Below are 21,512 nucleotides of genomic sequence, written 5' to 3'. Positions count from 1 at the left end.
TGTACGACCTTGAGAAATTTATAGCCAAAAACAATCTCTGCTCGAAATATCAAATAGACTTCAGGAAAGGTATGAGTACTACTCTAAATGCTACCATTATGGCTCATATGATAGCGGGTACAAGACGAAAGAACTCTTATCCCGTCTATTTAACCATGATAGACATGTCGGCAGCGTTTGATAACGTAGTCAGAAACCTCTTATGGACGAAAATGATGAACATGGGAATTCCCATGGTACTGATCAACTGGTTCATCAAACTTCATACAAACACCTCGTACAAAGTAAAAATTGCTGATGACGGTAGAACCACTCAGCCAAGCCCTACATTTCTCGGTCTGAAACAAGGATGTAACCTTGCGGCAACATTCTTTAATTTATACCTTTCACACCATGATGCGGAATGGAAATATAGTAACTTGTTCTCTGTTAAAATTGGGGCCCTTTGCTTACAATGGGTTCCTTTTGCAGACGATATCATCATCTTTGATCCCACTCCGGCTGGATTACAAATAAAGTTACTCCTTTTTGAGGAATTTGCAGTGGCGCATAATTTGACACCTAATCCAGCAAAAACGGCTATCATGTTATTCGGCAACACAATAAACACCAAACGTTGCAAATAGTATATTACAAAGACTCAAATACCTATTACTATCAGTGCAACTTATTTGGGGTACACATTTTCGTCTCAAACCTCGATCAAGGCATGGGTAGGTCTTATTAGAAATAAGACCAGACCTCTTACATCTCAACTTAAAATAATATATGCCACATATTGTACATTTTCTTTAACACCTATGATTGACTTTCTAACCTTGAAAATAGAAAGTGTTATCTTGTACTCACTTGACATGTGTCTGTGACTTGAGTGCATTTTTAGACTCCACACAGGGATCAATTATTAAGACTGTAATGCGCCTCCCCATGTCTGTACCAAATGCTATAATTCGCTACGAACTTGGACTAGTGGCACTGTCTGGACGCTGGAAATGGCGCCAACTATCCAATTATGAAAAATCAATTATCCGCCAAAGAATTCTTTATATGAAGATCTAAAGGTTAGGCTGGACTCATCCTCTTCCGCTTCCTTTTTGCAATATCATCATAAAATGCAATAACAACTGAATTCATTAAGCATTTCTATTGATGACGTCCACCAGCGTCCAGGCTATGCAAAAAAGAAGCTCTTTGAATTGGATTGGCGGGTGACTATAGAAAATATCTCGACCTACAAACTGTATAAAGAGTATGGTGACTTTCTCAAAGAACGTACTCCAAGATATGATCATGTCTGATTCCCTTGCAATCACACTAAGAATACTTATATACGATACAGGTTGAACTTATTCCATACTAGGGAAAGAATTGCAAATTGGAAACATGAAGATGAGAGCAAAATAACCAAATGTCGCTTTCCGTCATGTAATGAGCCCATGGAAACTATGAAGCATTTGATTGTTGAATGTCCTCATTTTAAAGTAATTAGAACGAATCGTTTGATGAAATTTGTTAATATTGAATTTGAGGAGTGCTTGGAATTCATTTGGGCTCGCATGATGCAAGGCACTCATAAACCGTTGGTCTTTGAGTTGGTTACCTTGTGCAACTACATAGAAAATGAACTGCTTAGTTTTAATAATTAGATGTCTGCTTTTATTTGATATGATTCCTTTTATCTGTAAATGTAAATAGATGAAATTGAATAATTTCACCTACCTAAATTGAAAAAAATGTAAATTGTGAATGCAAATCTGTAAATTTTATGTTGTTTTTAAATTCTTTTGTAAAGGTTCTACTCTTTTGTAATTGAAACACAAAAGAGATAAAACAAAAAAATAATTAAAAAAAGGTAACATAACCTTTCATAGGTCTTGCTAGTTGCTTGAATATCTTTCTAAGTATTTTCGCTGAAGAAATATTTGCGCCTCTCTGAATGGATTATTTATGGACTACAGTTCATTGTAGCTGTATGGTGAAAGGCATGAGCATGGATGACATTTGAAGTGACTGATGCCCTTGCAGATCAGGATCAGCTGCATATGTATAAATGGGGCAGAGGTCAATTAGTCTTGTATTTACAAGGCTGACCTTGCGGAAGCATTGGTGGATTATCGATTGATGCTGGTGCCACTTCATCTTTCAGTTAGGCACCAATTGGCCTTAAGCCACCAATAATTGTGGTGAAAGCAGGAAAGGGGTTCATGCGAGGTGGCTGTAATCAATACTCTTTTCAGGTTTTCGGTTCACTTCCTCCAGCCCTTCATAATCCCATGTTTTGTTATAGGAACACCCTCCTCGCTGGTGCCGCAGCCACACACTTGACTCCACTTAGGACTGTTTAACATGCCACTGCCCACCTCCTAATGGGAACTAAGAAATGTGATCATATCACCCCATCCTAAGAGAACTACACTGGCTGCCCATTCCAGCTAAGCAGCTCTTCAAAACTGCCTGTATCTGATACTGCCCAACACCTGCCTACCTTGACACAAAACTCATGACTTCACGTGGGACGCACTCCTAGGAGCCAGACCATTGTGTGGCTTGAGACTAAAATGGCATGTAAAAAGAAAACCAGAAAACAAACCTTGGCTTGCTGCATCCCTGCTTACTGGAACACATCCTGGTTGTCTAGACAGAAACTCAAGACCCCCTGCTGTTCAGTGAATACCTGATGGTCACTTAGGACTTGCTACTTTTAGGCATTTACCAGCCCTGTATTATGTGATATTTAAGCTATCATAAACTGTAACCACTGGCTGCTGTTAACCTTAAATTATGTGTACAGCACACCATTGCTTCCTAGCTAGGTTTACACGATATAAACCCAAACACGTACATCCCAATCTGGCTGGCTACAGGGCAAGGAGATTTTGCTCATTTCTGCAGCTTGAGTTCAAGTGGCCTTATCTGGTGGGAAGGACATGTTTTATGCCAAGTCTCTGCCAGGGTAGATTCAAATGCTGGAACAACATGAACATAGTTTCAACAGGCATCTTTCTGTCTCCTGAGGAAGGACGGCAACAACAGGCTTCCATGTTGACATAGTGTCTGGCACTGTGAGAGTCTTCAGGCCTACGCCGCATGCACCATGTCGGAGGAGAAGAATTATTCCACCCCCCTTTTCAAGCTTTGCTCCGACTGCGGCTTACAGAATGTTTTCTCAGACAACAAACATTCCCAATGCCTTTACTGCCTGTACCCAACGCACAAGGAGGAGGTTTGTGCATTTTGCCATGAAATCTCGACACGCACGTTGAAGGATCAATGTAAGCGGTGGAATGAGTGGCTGCAGACGAAGGCCTCTGCAATGGGTGGGTCCCAGGAGCATGCCTCTCCCGAACCTGGGAAAACTGAGCAGGCTTCTAAGTCCTTTGAGGACGCCCCTCCCACTGGGGCCCAACAAAAGGCCAAGCACCGCCCCTGGCACTGGGAGCGCCGTTGTGGTGGGCTCCTTGGCGGTCAGGGCGCGTCCGACGTCTCCAGCAACTTCGTACACCAGCCAACGCTCAGGATCTTTGTCCAAGAGGAAATCGGACCATCCAGGCAAGGTGGCTCCAGAGACGGCTAAGGAGAAGTCTAAAGCCAGCGTGCCCTCGACGGAGAAGGCCAAGGGGGACGATGATGAAGACGATGACGATATCGTTGAGGAAGGCGACGGAGAGCCTCAGGTCTGCCTGTGGCTACTGTGACGGCCGACCCTCTGGCACTGGGGAACCGCCGGCCAGGAAGAAGCCCCCACTGCCTCCTTGCCACTCTTCGCTGCCCTCTGCGCTCCTGAGGGATGGGATGGATTCTGACACAACAACGCCGGGCACGAATGACTGTGGGATGTGGGACCTCCTGTTGCCGTCGCCCAGATCCTCCCCACCGGACGAGATAGGCTTGTTTCATGCAATGATGTCTAGAGCTTCGGAGATCTTCAAGAGCAGAAGGAGGGCTTCTTAAACCAGCACCACTAGGTGAAGAGGAAGACCATCCTTTCAGTCCCACTCTGGGAACATTTGGAACGAAGGCCTGTCTCTCGTGAAGAACCCTTTTATGGCCCCGGCGAAGAGGGACGGCCTTGAGAAGAAATGCAGGGTGCCGGACTTTGCGCCCAAGTGCTTGCGGGCCCAACCGTCACCAGACTCGGTGGTCTCTGCAGCAGCCAAGAAGTCGTTGGGCGCTTCATCCTCTGCAGTGTCCACAACCCCAAGCTACGAACGGGAGCTGTGGTTCAAGCTCACTCCCCTTCCGGACTTCCTCCCCGACGACAAGAGGTCTGAGGCGTTGGAGATTCTGCAAGAAGGCGAGGTGGTGTCGACCTCGCCATCGTGGTCGACACGGACATCGCCGACGCGGGGTTCCACCAGATGGGCAACAGTGTCTGCCTTCGTCGTGGCTCGCTCAAGGCCACCAACTTTCAACAGGATGTCCAGGTGAGGCTGTTGGACATGCCCGTGGATGGAAATCTTTTCGGGAAGGCTGTAGACCAGTCTCTACAGGCCATCAAGGTGGACACGGTGATGGCACGTGCCCTGGGCATGCTACAGCAACGACGGCTGTCCTTTCAATCCTCTGGAGGCAAGTCTCCCCGTTCTTCCAAGGGTCCCAGTGGCAGTTCTTCTTCGTACCGCTAGCCCTCCCGCTCCTCGGCCCAAGAGACCAAAAGGGGTCGTTCCAAGGCTTTCGGAGAAGGACATTGTCCTCGCCAGGGAACCCAAGGCAGCCCGTCGACGTCCAAGCAAGAATGAACCGGCGGTGACATCGGAGACCCCACCCATGCACCGTGGAGGGAGGCTGGCTGGCGAACTTCGTCAGCATGTGGAAGACCATCTCCACCGACGGTTGGGTGCTGGACGCTCTCGTTCCACGGACACACCCTCGAGTTTCAACAGAGGTGTCCCCAAATACCACTGGTGGCCCGTCAGGAAAACCACGTCCCTCAGCTGCTGCTGGAGGTTCGGGCCATGCTAAAGAAAGGGGCGATAAAGCTCTTCCCAAAGCGGCTCCAGGGCTCGGCAGTGTACTCAAGGTAATTCCTTATGAGAAAGAAGACCGGGGGCTGGAGGCCCATTCTCGACCTCTGACGGCTAAACAAATGCATCAAGTTCCAGAAGGTCCGTATGGTCACTCTTCAACACGTGCTCAGAGAGCTAGAAGAGTGAGACTTTCTGTTGTTGTTGGACCTGGAGGATGCATACTTCCACATCCCAATTCACAAGGGACACCGCAAGTTTCTGTGCTTTGTCGTTCAGGGGAAGCATTACCAATTCAAGGCCCTTCGGATTGAAGTTGGCGCCAAGGATCTTCATCAAGTACCTGGCGCCAGTGGCATCACATCTGCGACTGCAAGGGATGCACGTCTACCGTAACTTGGATGACTGGCTCATCCGGGCCAGCTCATGGAGCATTGTCGTCGACCGCGCGGCAAGGACCGTCCACCTACTTCACACCAGAGTCCTGTGGCTGCCGGAGGAAAAGAAGTTGCACGTCAGCGTACTGGAGCTATGGGTGGTATTTGGGCCCTCAAATCGTTACTGCCGTCCCTCAAGGCCCAGGTGGTGCGGGTCTTCACAGAGAATACCACCACAATGTTTTACATCAGGTAACGGGGGGCACCAGGTCCCCATCACTCTCCAAAGAGGCACAGGATTTATGGCACTGGGCTGTCGCCCAAGGGATGTTCCTTATCCCGTTTCATCTGGCAGGAGTAAAGAACACGGTCACCGAATCCCTGAACATGGTGTTTCGCTCTTGCCATGAGTGGGAACTTTGGCAGGACATAGTGGAGAATCTGTTCCTCAAATGGGGCAATCCCCAGATCGACTTGTTTGCGACAGCGACGAACACCAAGTGCCAGAGGTTTGTCAGCAGGTTTCCCCAGCAGGTGAGCATGGGGAGCACATTCTCATTCCCTTGGGAAGGCCTCTTTCTGTATGTGTTCCCTCCGTTGCCATTGTTACTTCGAGTCATCTGTCAACCCAAAACAGTGCCGAATGATCCTTGTCGCACTGGCGTGGCCGAGACAGATCTGGTACCTTGACCTTCTCAGCATGTCAGCGTCCCCACCAGTCAAGCTGCCAGTGGTTGCGGATCTTCTCGCCAGGGAAGGAGGTGCCATTCTTAACCACGATCCAGGGTCTCTGAACCTGAAGGCCTGGCTCCTGCAGCGCTAGAATTTGGTGGCTATGATCTCCCGGCAGACTACAAGGAAGTTCTCGCCAAGGCTAGAACATCATCTACTTTGAAATGCTACGGTCTCAAGTGGAAGAGATTTGCTATTTGGTGGTGTTCTCAGAAGATCGACCCGCTGAGGGTCAAGGCTCCTCATGTACTTCCATATTTGCTGTCGTTGGCCAAGTCGGGGCTGGCCCACTCCTCCATCAAGGTACATCTGGCGGCTATCTTCCGCTACACTAGATCTCCAGGACGACCATCCTTGTGGTTGCACCGGTTGGTTTAGGAATTCGTCAAGGGACTATTCCACTCATTCCAGCTGGTGAAGCCTCCGGCGTGGGAGCTCAATCTGGTGCTTACTAGACTCATGGGACCTCCGTTCGAGCCTATGCATTCTGCATCACTCCTGTTTCTGTCGTTGAAAACAGCTTTTCTCGTGGCCATCACCTCTGCACGAGGAGTGGGGAAGATCCAGGCCCTCTCCTGTAAACCACCTTACTTGACTTTCCACGAGACGAGGGTGGTGCTGCGGACACACCCTTCCTTCATGCCTAAAGTGCCGTCAGACTTTCATCTAAAGGAACCCTTGTTACCTGTGTGTTTTTCTGATGCCTTCATCGCCGGCTGAAAGGACTTTGCACTCGCTGGATGTGGCTAGAATGCTGAAGTTTTATGTGCCCCGCACAAAGAGTTTCCAGAAACCCTGTCCAAGGCTTCCATTTCCAGGTGGCTCTCCAGCCGTATCACCCACTGTCACTGGTTGCAAACCGACCGCTGCCTGCCCATCCGAGAGCCCACTCTACCAGAGCGATAGCTGCTACAATGGCGTTCCTGTCTGGTGTGCCCCTGCTGGACATCTGCAGGGCTGCAATGTGGAGGTCGACGCACACCTTCACGAAATTCTACTGCGTCAACGGGGATTCTAGGGAGGAGTCCAGAGTCGGCCAAGCAGTTCTGCGCAATCTGTTCGCTTGAAGGTGAGCCTGGTGAGGAGGTAAGAGATGCTTATGCTGAGCCTTGCCACCTCCCGTGGTTGTGAATTTGTGTACTGCTAGGTATTCTTTATTCATGAGCATTCAAATCCATGCCAGACCCCATGCTGGAGAAGGAACAAGTTACTTACCTGTAACTGTTGTTCTCCAGCATGTGTCTGGCATTCTGGCATGGCTTCACCTGCAAACCTTCCCGCCTACCCCTCTGCGGCTCTTCTCTTGTTCCTACTGCCACTTTACATGCTACCAAATCTGAAGATGGCTGCCGGAGGAGGGGCTTAAGTAGAGGGCAGTCATTGGCTGGGGGCAGTATGACCCAGAGCTCAGTGATTGGTTGTTAGGAGAAAGGCAGCTCAGAAATGAAACAGATTTTAATATTCAGGAGCATGTGAATCCATGCCAGACCCATGCTGGAGAACAACAGTTACAGGTAAGTAACTTGTTCCTTATTCTGCCGTACAACCGCGGTTATGCAAAAACATTCAAGCTCTGAACTTGGTCCCCATCCCGCCCCCAACTCCCCAATCTCACATGATGTCCTCTTTCCTCCTCCCCACATCAAGCCTGATGCCCTTGCATCCTTTTTCCCCCGCTCCAAATGGCATTTATTCCATTTTCTGTTTTCGGCTGCGTTTATTTCTGTAATAACCGTAGTTATCTCTCCCATCGAAGAAAAACAAATGGCAGCTTTTTTCATTTCTGAAAAACCTCTCTCCTGTAAAAGCACCATGGGAGATATAGCTATAATTCTGGGAGCAGGGTTAACCCTTTTCATCAAATATTTTAAAACCTACTGGACACACTAACCCAAGACCTCTCTGGAAATCGAGCCAACGCTTTGCGCCCAAGTTGTTTTGTGACTTGTCCAATTCTGTCCAGTGGTTTCTTTTGTACGCTGCACAGACACTTTGATTTTTTCTCTGTTGGGAAATGAATGGGGAGTGTGCCAAAACAGTATTTTCCAACGTTAATAGCTTTTTCATTTTCTAACAAATCTTTCCCAAAATGTCAATTCTGTGGGAGGCCGCGGCAACCTTTGTTTGCTAAATTTCAGATAAATACGTCATTCAAGTCAAAAGTGATTAGCAAATCAATTTTCGAGTTGCCTATGTATGTCGATACTCCACTATAGTGCGGTGAGAAGGTACAAAATATGCTGCTTCAAATTCCGTGCTTTACAGCCGGCCGTCAGATAACTGTTTGAAAGGTTATTCCTGCTTGAAATGATGGCTTCCTGCATCTTTCTAGTGCCACATACAAAGTTGTACTTGTGTCCAATACAAGAGCGACTAGCGAAATAATGGTCTTAAGCACATGGTCACTGGGATGATCTAGTGGTCGTTTTGCAAAATGCAGTGGAACAAGCTCAGTGGTGGACGAAGGAAAACCTGATATCACCCTAGCAGTGGAATCCACACTAACAACCGACATATCACTTTCAGGGCGTGGCGCTCACTATCTTCACCAAACAGCTCATGGCATGTAGACACATTCGCTATCAGACAAGCATATCACAATCCTGGAGTTGCTGGCGGTGTACAAAGCATTACAAGCTTTTACGCATCAACTGTTAGGCAAGACAGTTCTAGTCCTCACAAATGGCACAACCGACATGTTTTACATCAACAAACAAGGCGGAACGCATTCTGTCTGTCCTAATTTACACACAAGATCTGGAGATGGTGTCTCCAGGTGCGCATTTACCTCCTGTCACAACACATTCCAGGGGAACACAACTGTCTGGCAAATGAACTAATTGGAAACGCAGAACTTCCCTCAGAACACGAGTAGGAATAACACACAGGCATTGTAAACATCTTCAGCGAATGGGGGTAGTGGGGCATAGATCTCTTCTCGCAGCACAGGAGAATGCAAAATGCCACGCTTGCGCATCTAGATTTCCCCAGACAAAGTCCAAGGGGAACACCCTATGGATCAATTGAGATTTGTGTACGCTTTTCCTCCGAGACCACTTCTGAGCAAGACTATCTACAAGATGCATCATGAACATCTCACAATGATCTTAATAGTTCCAATGTGGGCACAACAAATTTGGTTATCAGACCTACTCAAAATGTCAATGCGCCCACCAGTCAAGCTTCCAAGCCCTTATAACAAGTTGTCACAACGTCAGGGAACAACCTTCTATCCACATCTTCAAACGCTCAACTTAGCAGCTTGGCTCTTTAAGTCAGAGTTTGGACACATTAACCTGCCACAACGTTGCATGAACATCTTAAGGGTGACCACGTAAACCAAACACAAGACATGGTTACTTCAATAAATGGAAGTGATTTGTAGTATGGTTTAGGAGGGGTAATGTCAATCCCATTGACTGTTCAACTTCCAATATTTTACACAACCTGTTAGACTTGTTAGACTCGGGTCTGTTAGGCTGAAACCTGTGCAGTTCCCTTAGGGACCACTGCAAAAGGCTTAAGACTACAGGTGGTTGGCAGTAAACCCAATTAGTAGCAGTCTGTGCCACCCAGATTTACCTGGTAGCTGTGGCTCAGCAGTCAGACTTCTCTCTAGATGAGTTTGGCAGTATATAGAGTATTCACAATAGGTACAGAGATACAGTAGCACAAGCAAACACTGACCAGAGCTTTGGTGTAAAAGTATATAATTATTTATTTAAAGACACACTTGTAAATTACACTAGCACAAAAAGAGGTAAGTAAATTCAACACACAGTCACTATTATAGATATACAACCCTGATTACTTATTAAACAAGTCTTAGTGAGAAACACCACTTATTTTCAGACAGAGGTGAGTGCTTAACGTAAGATGGCACAAAAAAAAGGGAGGGGAAAAAGGCAGAGTTATGGAAGCACACAATTTCAATACTTTTTAAAAGAACCACAGTGAGGCAGGTTAGGCAAAGTCTACTGGGGAGCAAGGAAGTTCAAATGCCAGGGCCACTCTTAGAGAGAGCAAGCGAAATGTGTCCAGGATCACACAGTGGGGTTATGCCCAAAGAGTCTTTGTAGATAGTTTACAAAAGATTAAGATCAAGTCAGGAAAAGTTAGTTAACAGGCCCCAGGCTAACCCAGGTTAGAAAGTCGAGGATTTACTGTCACCCCGAACGATCTGTCGCAAGGGAAGCCAGGCGGGACACAGTACCTGAAATGGGAAGAATGCTCCAGCGAGGGCAGTTGTTCCTGGCAGCGGGTGCAAGCCGGTGTTTCGTCCAGAGGAAGAGGAGTTCTCGACGTGGAGGAAAGATGAAGGTCGTTGCACTGCCAGGGAAGAAACCAGCCGCAGAGTTTTCCGGCTACAAGGTACTACCTTTTTCTTCGCGGTAGTGGTGAACCGTGATATTCCGGTTGCTGGGGTGCTTAGCACAGGCAAGACGGCCACGCGATGATCCAGGAAGGCGAAAAGACGGGTAAACTGGTTATCCCCACCAGTCAAAGGAAGAAGACTCTCCGGACTGGAGATCTCCTCTGTCGTCGGGAAAAGTGGTGAGACAGTTCAGCAGGGCTCCACCGGTGGTGTCGTTGTTGCAGGTCGGCTCGGCTTCTCCCTCCTCGGATTATTTAGGTCCTGTCGCGACTTCTGAAGTTCCAGTCCCCAAAGCCCTGCGGCTCACCACTGGGTCAATCACACCAGAGTGCGACTTGAGTGCCTAAAGCCCCTCCCACACCCTCTGTGGTACCCAGACAGTGTGGCACCACCTTTTGGAGGCTTCTGTGGAGAAGCCCGCCAAAAAGTGGAACAAATGGCTCGACTTCGGTTGGAGTCACAGAAGCGAACACAAACGCCATTTTGGAACAGAGTTTCGGCAAAAAATACCAACCGGTGAATTTATTTTAATTTGATAAACCGGCAGTATGTTCGAGGCGATTTTAAAAAGTGGTACCCTCGAACAATGGGAAAATCCCATAGGAATATACTCGCGGTCGAATATAAAAAGTAGTATCCACTGCCACCAGCCAAAACTTGGTCGGGGAGGGAACTGGACAGTGCCCCCTCGAACAACAGGCCCCGGGGCAATCGAATTGCCCTGACCAGTACATCCACAATATGATGGTTTGTACTGGTCCTGTTCACAATTTAAGGCTAGTAAAGCCAATGGCGACTTTACATGTCCTGGGAGACAGTAGTTAGTCCCAGGGTATGAAGTCTGTTTGGGGGTCGCTACGACACCCCTGGGTTACTGCATGGAGGGTGCTGTGTAACCCACATACCCAAAACACATGAAGTAAAGGACCCCATAGCCCATAAAACACATACAAAGTCAAAGGAACACCTCAAATCTTGTCTAAGAGTGGGAGAAAGAGTCTCACTCTTAGCAGGAGAAAAAAACGAAAACCCCAAAAATCCAGCAAAGCTGCTGGGGGACTCACTAGGTTTGGGAAATTAGCCTTTTCAGAGAATTCTCCCTAGCAGGGTCTAGTGTTCAATTCGCTCAAAGTCCATCTTGCAGCTCTTCCCGCTTACACTACCTCACAAAGCAAAGGATCTTGGTCGAAAGTTGCAAGTGTTAAAGGTTTCATGGAAGGGGTTAAAAGAATGTATCCCCCAATTGCAACACTACCTCTAGGGTGGGATTTAAATGTCGTCCTGACAAGATTTATGGGGCCTCCATTTGAACCCAGGCATAAAGCATGTCTCAAAGAGCTCACCTACAAGACTGCATTTTTTATAGCCATGAACTCTATAAGAAGAGTCTGTGAACTTCAAGCGCTATCGATCGCAGCCCCTTTTGTCACCGTACCCAAGGACAAAGTGGTTTTGAGAACGCATCCTCGCTTCTCACCTAAATTTATTTCCAAATTGCATATCAATCAGTCAATAGAACTTCAGCGTTCTTTTAAAACCCACATAACACTGGAGCAAGAGCCCTCCATACACTAGATGCCAGGAGAGAGGTTATGTACTATCTAGACAAAACTAAGCCCGTAAGGAAAACTGAACAATTCTTCATTTAATTATCTGCAGGTAGACAAGGTGACTCTGTCTCTAAACCAGCAATTTCAAAGTGGATTATAAACTGCATTCAACAATGCCATGCATTATCCAAAAAGACACTACCATTTACACCTAGAGCTCACTCAACTCTGGGTACTGGTGCAACTTTAGCATTCATTGCAAATGTGCCCCTAGAGGCAATTTGTAAAGCAGCAACATGGAGTTCAGTTCACACATTCACTCAACACTACAGTGTGGATACTCAAACAAGAAGTGATTCTCAAGTGTGTGGGACAGGCAATGTTAAGAGACCTTTTTTGCCTCTGTACCTTCTAACAACCCACCTACTTCTCCTGGTACTGCTCGCTAGTCTATGCAAAGCATGTGATTCTAAGCAGATCCACAAGCCTTGGAAGACAAATATTACATGCCTGTAATTGTCTTTCTGATGTGTGTGTCCGCTTCGATACACATGCGTCCACCCTTCTGCCACACGCCCACTCGACGTCCCTTTTTGAAATTCGAAAACAAGTCATGCAATATTCTCCAGCATTGGATCTTTCATAATTTCACATGCTGTGAATATTCTCCATCGTCAGGCTGAGAATCCTCTGTTACCTTTCGATTCCCCTTACCCTAGACAAGAAGAACCTACATTTTGTAGCCTAGCACCCTTGTTATGGGTGCTTTTGGTCCCCACCAATGGGACCTTGAGTAGCCCTAGACAACTAGACCCTCCTCTTCCCCTCAGATTCTAACTGCGTTTTCAGCTGAGGGAGTCCTCTGGTTTTCCACAGTCAGAGTTTAAGTTAAAATCTTCAAACGTACATTTCCAAAAAGAAGCATTTTTCTTCTACTTCATTTCTAGAACACGAGGTCTACTACTTCAAGGTGTGGAAGTTGTCTGGGGATGGAAGGCAAAAGGGGGGCCCCTTTTTAAGCCCTGTGCCATTGCAGCCTAAAAAACGTATATGAGGGAGATAGGCAGTCTGTCTGCATATAATGCTTGTACCCACACCACACCGGTGAAAACTGCAGTTCTGTCGAGGTCTTAGTTCCAAGACTCTCAAAGATAAAAACAGAAGGCTGATCTGCTGGCTCAATGAGGGGGAACTACCCACGGTACCCCTCCAACATCGCATCAACCAAGAGCATGGCCTCTCACGTGGGGAAACGACTGCAGTTGATGGAAAGGGCCAGGTCAGAAGACCGGCCAGTGAAGAAGACCAAGCACAAGATTGCCCACGGCTGTGAGCCATCGATGGTGGGCGAAAAAAGACCAAAGGGGCCAGAGATGCCATCGTCGCCTGGAGAAGACAGTGGTTCCCGGGCCGTCAGTTGGGAGCAGAAGGCAGCAAGTCGATAGAAAAACGAAAACACAAACATAAATCGAGGTCTGTGGGAGAGGGCGAGGCTTCATCAAAGTCAATGAGTCCAGAGGGTGGGTACAAGGGACACCAAAACCCCTGGGGCTAGTCATAGCCACCACAGCCGTAGGTGTAAGCCCCTTGTCAACGGCCACTCCGAAAACACTTAAGCACATGTTGATGAAAGCCATTGAGGCACGGAATACGCATGAGCACCCAATCTCAACCACAGAGAATGAGCCACAAAAGTCACGCAAGGTCTGCTGGTCGATGGCAACGGCCATGAAACATTGGACATCTAGCCCTTCGATGTAGCCACATAAGACTGACCTTGTTGACTAAACTTCACAAGTCCAGCTTCTCGACCACAGTCCACAAATCTGCCTCATCCACTCAGCTCCAAAAGTCCAGCTCTTCGACATGTCACACAACTAGCTTATCTATGACACATCATAAATTGGACTCGTTGACAAAGAAACCCATAGAAAAAGACTGCACACACACGGGCCTGTCACCCCGGCCTACAACCTCTGCAGCGGGGAAGAAGACACCCCTGGGGCCCAAGGAAAGAAGGCTCGTTGGCAACAACCCCGTTGACGAAAAGGCAAAACCTTCTTCAGGAGGTGTAGTCTGCTCAGCCAGATGAGGCCACACAACCACAACACATCAGCCAGATCTCCCCTATCCAGTACTCCGTTGTAATGCCAGCAGAGATATTACAGTAGGTCGACACCGACTTAGAAACGCAGCATCAGCAGACTTAAGAGCCGGACTCAGAACTGTAGGTTGTAATACAAGAGGAGACTCCAGGTAGGCCACCAACTCCAGGGATCAAATTCAGGAAGGGGATCGACCAGCCGGACTACCACAGGAAGAGCCAGGTCCAGCCGTACTGCCCACAGGGCCCACCCTCTAACAAATCCAACCAAGGGAAGTGAGGGCACTATTAACCAACCCACAGGCCCTCTATCGATACAGGTACTCTCTTCTCTGCAGAAGGCCATTACTCAGCTCAATGCAGCTCTGACAGATATGCAGGAGCACTTCTCTGACCCTAACCTCCCCCTCGCGCAAAAGGAGCCGTACCGTCTAACCACTGATATGTTCAGTGCCAGAAGAAGTGTAACTAACATACTGATGCGGACGAACCCCGCAATACCACATCTTCACCCCACTCCCTGAGGCGGGGCGATGATTGGGGCACAGATTCCCCACAATAATTTCCCCATGGACAGGAATCGGCAAAACAGTCTCCCCCTGACGACCGCACAGGATTCCATTCTACAGACATGAAGGCGTGCAAAGAATTCAGCCTCCTCGCCTCTGAAGATGAGAAGGAATGCTTTTTATTTGACCATATGGCTAAGAGGACAAAGTTGGTGGTCTCAATTCCCATCCTCACCACATCTGGCAAGAGGGGCTGAAAACAATGAAACAACCATTCACAATTCTAGTGGTGAAAGGCCGCCTCGATAAAAAGTACAACCCACCGGAAAATGCACCAAAATGTCTTGCTTCTCAGCCATCTCCTGAGTCAGTGGTCTTAACAGCGGCAAGCCAGAAAGCAAAATCCAAGAGGCAAAAATGTGCAATACTACCGGACAATAAGGCTCCAAAATAGGACGCTTTTGGGAAAAAGATCTTAGCAATTGTAGCCACAACAATAAAAGCGGATCTGCGTGAAATGACTGAATGCAAAAGTCTGACTACCAAAAGTCTGACCTTTTCCGCAAATATATGTGTGGGAGGAGACCTGCCCCCAGAACCCCTCCACCTTACCCCTATACGTTTTTATTAACTTTACCCCCTCCCCCCACATATATATCTGTGGAAAAATGGGGGTCAGACTTTTTGTCCTCGGTCATTTTGTCCTATTCCGTAAAAGCAGCCAACTCCGTAGCCATCATGGCCAGGTAGCATAGGGAGATGAGGCATAAGCTCGCTCCAATCCTAAAGCATCTCCCAGAGGAGATGCATAAGGAGGCGAAGGCAATCCTAAAGGAAACGGAACAGTCCTCCAACCTGGGTATCAACCGGCAGTGAACCTGCCGGAAACATGTTTTAAGCAAGTGGCCAATGGGGTGCTCCTGAGGAGACAGGCATGGCTCTGATGTACAGATTTCTGGCCGGATGTCCACCATAAAGTGGTGGACATGCCCTTTGAGAGGGATGAGCATGTTCAGACCCAAGATCAACGAAGAACACAGACACTGACAGTCTGGTCGTTAACATCCCTACAGAACCGTAGGCCCTTTCGTCAGTTCAGAGGGGCAGCCGGCAGAACATCTACGTCCTCATCCAACAAGGGACGTCAAGACTCTCGGGGCTCGACATATTACTCCCAGGGATACAAGAGCTTACCAGGGGTACCAAAAATCAACAAAACTATTGACTAAATCAGCTCTGCAAGCAGCCGCCTGGATCCCATAGGGGACGGCAGGGAAAGACTCAACAGTGACAATCCATCCCACATCGCCCGGGGAGGGAAGATCTCCAGGTTTGCCTAAAACTGAAGAGACATAATAAAGGACAAATGGGTTCTGGATGTGCTATTATGCAGGCACCTACTAGAGTACAAACACCCTCTCTTCCATACATCCAAACCACCAACCACAGGTGCACAAGACCGCGCGCCTACAAAAAGTACATCTCATTCTGCAAAAAAGGGCCATAGAAAAAGTCCCCAGAGACCAAAGGGTAAAGGGCGTTTTCTCCTGGTATTTCGTCTGCAAACCGTATGCAAAATGGAGGCCCATTATAGACCTAAGGAGGTTAAACACATGTATAAAGCGCCAGAAGTTCACTATGATCACGTTACAAGTCATAGACTCAATGTAGCACCATGACTACCTCGCATCCCTGGACCTCCAGGATGCCTATTTTCACGTTCCCATCCATCCAGGACACCAGAAATACCTCCAGTTTGTGGTTAGGAAGTCACACTACCAATTCAAGGTCCTTCCGTTTGGCCTGAAGTAAGCTCCGGGCACCTTCATGAAGTGCTTTGCACCAGTGGCAGACAGCATGCGGAAACAGGCACACTGTGTCTATCCCTATTTAGATGACTGGCTGGTGTGCGCCCCATCCAGGAAGGGAGAACACTCTTGTATAGCATTCACAGTGAGTTTATTACTGATGTTGGGCTTCGCCATCAATTACAGGAGATCCTTCTTGCGGCCTTGGAGCGGAATTACCCACCAAGGAACCAGGGGTAGGTCCCTCCGTCGACAGAGTGAGCTGGTCTTGCCAAACAAAGTAAGAACAGTGCGACAATGCATGCAACTGCTCGGGACGATGGCGTCTTGCATACCACTCTCTGTTCTGCACTTCATACTCCATATGAGACCACTACAAGAGTTCCTGGCAGCAAACTTGTCCCAGTTCAACGTATCAGGGGAGGACAAAGTGTGTAACCCGCTCGCAGCTTCAATGGTGGGCAAGCAAGACCAATGTCTGCAGGGGGAAATCATTTCGGGATCCAACACCCGCCAAAAAGCTAATAGCAGACACCTCCCTCCAGGGGTGGGGTGCTCACGTGGATTGGCTACACGTTGGGGGGCGGGGGCTGTGGACGCCCTGGCAGACAACCCTGCATATAAATATGGTCGAACTCAAGAGCGTTTCGGTGGGCGCTCCTGTCATTCCTCCCAATACTGAAGAACTTGACGTTCAAAGTCCTCACAGACAACACCACCACAATGTATTATCTGCGAAAGCAAGGAGGAACGAGGTCCAAGACATTGTTCAAGAAAGCTCAACTGACCTGGCACTGGGCCATTACCCACGGGATCAGCATTCAGGCATTCCGCCTTTCAGGGATTCACAATCAGACAGCGAACATGCTCAGCAGGCAAGTGTCCCAAAACCACGAATGGGAAGTCGACTCCTCGACACTGAATGTGATTATTCCAACGCTGGGGTCAGCCAACAGTGGACCTGTTTGCCACGATCTGCAACAGAAAGTGTGCCAGGTACACCAGCAGGACGCCCCAAAAGGGCTCACTGGTAAACATGTTCGCTTTTCCATGGTACGGCCTCTTCGCATAAGCGTTCCTGCACAGGACAATACAAACCATCAAGCGGCATGCCTGCAAGGTCATCCTCATGACGCAAGACTGGCCTTGCCAGACCTGGTACTCTGTGGTCCAACTCTCCTGGGACAAACCCATCCGACTCAGCAATTGACCAGACATCGTAACACAAAGCAAGGGGAAAATTCTGCACCACGACCTCTAATCACTTCGCCTGACGGTGTGGCTCGTGACTTGCGGAGTTCGGAAGCCTAAACATATCCGAGCAGTGTAGACAAATCCTAGCGGCGGCGAGAGCCCCCGCCACCAACAAGTCATACCGCCTGAAGTGGAAGCGGTTCTGCAGGTAGTGCGAAACCCAATGCGAGGAGCACCAGGAAAGACTGAACCCATTACGGGTGACACCGGAGGAGGTGCTGCCACATTCAGGGCCTTGCCCACAATTCTATTGAAGTGCATTTGGTGGCCATCTCTAGGTACACAAGACGGGAGAGAGGCGTTTCCCATACATACGCAGGCTCATGAAACATTTCTCCACAGGACTTTTCAGAAGTTTTCCACCAGTAAAACTGATATTGCCGAAATGGAGCCTCAACACTGTACTCTCAGGGCTCATGAGGAAACAGTTTGATCCTATGGCCTCTACACACTAAGATACCTGTCATGGTAAGTGGCATTCCTGTTGGCTATTTCGTCAGCTAGACGGGTGTTGGTTCTGCAAGCCCTCGCAATTAACCAACCCTACTTGTGTTTCCAGAAGGTCAGGGTACTTCTCATGACGAACCTGCGATTCGTTCCCAAAGTCTGCACAGACTTTCACAAGAATTCCACAATAACCTTGCCGGCTTTATTTTACAAGCCTTCGTCACCGGCAGAGGTGGCATTGCACTCTCTCAACCTCAAGCAGGCGTTAAAATACTACATCGACAGGACAGTCTTTCAGGAAGTCAACGCAACTCTTCGTAGCATATGGCCTGAAGGATAAAGGCAATGCTCTATCCAAGCAAAGCACAGCAATGGGGATCTTGTCACCATTGTTTTCTGCCACAGTTCTGCGGGGAAGCCCCTCCCAAGTCCCTCGGCATGCACACTCAATGAGAGCTACAGCTCACAGACATCTGCCAAGCGGCTACTTGGTCGGTGCTGCATACTTTCACAAGGCACTACTGCCTGGAGAAGCAGCACGCCGAAGAAGTGGCACAGGGACAGCAGTCCGACAGCGCCTATTCCAATAAGGGATGATCTGAGGAATTGGCTGTAAGGTGTTCTGGTGTGGTTTTTACCCGTATCCACCTCCAATATCTGTATAGTGCTACATAGTCTTTTCACAGCATGTGAATCTTTGAAAGATCTAATGCTGGAGGAGAAGGTTTCTTACCCGTTACTCCTATTCTCCAGAATTGGTATCTTTCATAGATTCACATGTGCTCTCCTTCCACTTACACCCTATGGACATCTGTAACCACAGGGTCAGAATCTGAGGGGAACATGAAGGTCTATAACATGAAACAGAAAGTGGTACCAGGGTAATGAAGGAAAAACTGAGAGAGAAAGGAGGTGATATATATTAAATCATTATTTTATTTTATTATGATTTAAGTATAAAAATATCAAAATCATTGAACATTTTTAATTCTTTCTTAAAAACAAAACATCCTAACATCATGCATTCATTCAAACTAATATGATTCGTAAAACATTTCATTATTTTACAATAAAAATCTGATTTAAATCCACTGTAATTCCAACATGAAGGTCTAGTCTAGAGCTACTCGAGGTCCCATTGGTGGGGACCAAAAGCACCCATAACAAGGGTTTTGGGTTACAAAATGTAGGTTCTTCTTGCCTAGGGCAAGAGGAATGAAAGAGTAACCAAGGATTCCCAGCCTGACAGGTAATATTCACAGCAGGTGAATCTATGAAAGATACCAATGCTGGAGAACAGAAGTTACAGGTTAAGAAACCTTCTCCATCTGCACCAACCACTAGATGTTGGCCTGTACAAAGCATGTGAATCTAAACAGATACAAGGGAGTGAGAGAGGGAGGAGGGAAGTAGGGAGGGAGGGAGAAGGGGAGGGGGAGGCAGAGGGGGAGTGAGTGAGGGAGAGGGAGGGAGAGAGGGAATATATTATAATTGCATATTCACTAAAATATCCTATAAGGAGATGTAATTTTTGGCACTGAGAGGGCTTATCTGAGAAAAGGATATTTGGCTTGCAGACTAAATGATAATAAAAGATGTATCAGTTTAAAAGTATTGAACACTAAACATGTAATTTTTATCATTCTTACTGAAGTGTTTAAATGGTAATCCATGTGTTGCATGGAAGGTGGTGCCCAATGAGCATCCAGGTAAGAGATTTAATGAAAATAGAAAACCGTTTAACCATACTTGGTGGAAGGGGGGCGCTTAATCCGCCTTCATAAATGAAGTTTGAATAATAACTATTAAATATTACCTGTTAGAAATGAATTTGATCATTCCACAAGAAAAAATGTCCAGGTGCTATAAATGCTCCAAAACATATAAGAGGCACACTGGCATTTAAGATAGAGCCTTCTGAATGCACAATATACTATGCATAAATTGCACCGCCCTCTCAGTGATCAGGTAAACTGCTATCCTATTCTGTTGCTTAGAAAAAATGTTTTCTCAAACAATGGTGTACTTTCACTTAAAAAATAATAATTACAAACATTAACTATTTTACCCCTACAAAACACACCCTTTTTTTACCACTTCTCCACAACCATTAATTTTATTTAAAATGAATGTGACAGAAAAATAGTGACAATTCTCAAACACAAAAAATCACGTTTAAACAGTGGTCACATTTATTTTTTATTGCAAACAATGCTTATATGCTTGCATCTTGATATGATTTGCTTAGCTTGGAAGATCTGGAAGAGAAGGTTATTGTAAAAGAGAGGAACTGGCCAATACAACTATTCACAATGAAGGTTGGGGGAGATTCTTGTCAGATAGATGCTGCACTAGACCATTTATCAGTGTCTACACGCAAGCCAGGATTTTGTGACAACCACCCCCGCTCATACTTCAGAAGAAGTTGGTTTTGCATTCCTGTATTGCTTAACATATTTGTGTCCTTCAACAGAGGGATCATAACGTCAATTTATGGGTAGTCGGTTTACTTCATCAGAACCTTCCTTTCACAGATTTAGACACAACACCAAAACTTGGCTTCTATCCAAAGAAACATAAACTGCCTAGCCCTACCTTACTAGCATGCACCAAGACTGTAAATTTGTAAATATGTAATCGGTTTGTACATTTCTGTTGTATTATTCTTGTTGTATTCATCGCAAGCGCCTGGATGCCCTAGGGCCAGGCGGCGCTATACAAATAATAAACTAAACTAAACTAACCTTTTTTTAACTGCGGTTAATTTTTGTATTTGTTGAAAATGTATATCTGTTCTTTATACTCCTTTTATCAGAAGAGTTTTACATGAGATACAATATCAATGTGTCTAGCTTAACAATTTCATGATTTAAAAGCAAATGCCCATTGTTAAAAAAACTTTTGACAGTGCAGTGTTTTTTTTACTCTAGGGATAATGCATATAAATTCACTGGAAGCTAGTTTCAGAGGCTAGCCCAGAGTATGAAAAAACATACAGCATAAAACTGTACTGGAATTGCTAAATGCAATGTGAGCCAAAGCATTTTTGACAGATTGGAAAGGAACAATTGAACATTCTGGAAAGAATAAAGAGTCACACTAATTGATTTTTGACCCAAACAATGGAGCTACTCAGACCGCAACAAAGATAGACTTGCCCTCAATGTCTGGCTAGGTATTGAGAGCAATAAGGAAGGTGTCCCTGTAGGATGGAATTAATTGCCCTAGAAATAACCTGTGATTACATTGGAGGAAAATATAAAGAGACACTAAGTGAAGGGGTAAAAAGAACAAATTACAAAAATAGAGGGTAAAAAGCAGTGCAAAGGTGAAATAATAACTAAATATAGGCAATAATATAGTATTGCAGGTTTGGGTTTATGTGGGACGAA

The 21,512-nt window shown here is 46.7% G+C and overlaps 1 protein-coding gene across 2 annotated transcripts in view; it reads left to right on the top strand.

Moving 5' to 3' along the window:
* MKLN1 (muskelin 1) overlaps positions 1-21,512 on the top strand; it is a 1,341,339-nt gene that overhangs the window by 1,254,481 nt on the left and 65,346 nt on the right. The gene's annotated exons all lie outside the window — the stretch shown is intronic.

The sequence above is a fragment of the Ambystoma mexicanum genome, chromosome 12 (assembly GCF_040938575.1).
Source record: "Ambystoma mexicanum isolate Mex_15411 chromosome 12, UKY_AmexF1_1, whole genome shotgun sequence".
Classification (NCBI taxonomy): domain Eukaryota; kingdom Metazoa; phylum Chordata; class Amphibia; order Caudata; family Ambystomatidae; genus Ambystoma; species Ambystoma mexicanum.
Note: the sequence above shows the minus strand (reverse complement) of the source record. Positions and strands in the feature narration are given on the sequence as shown.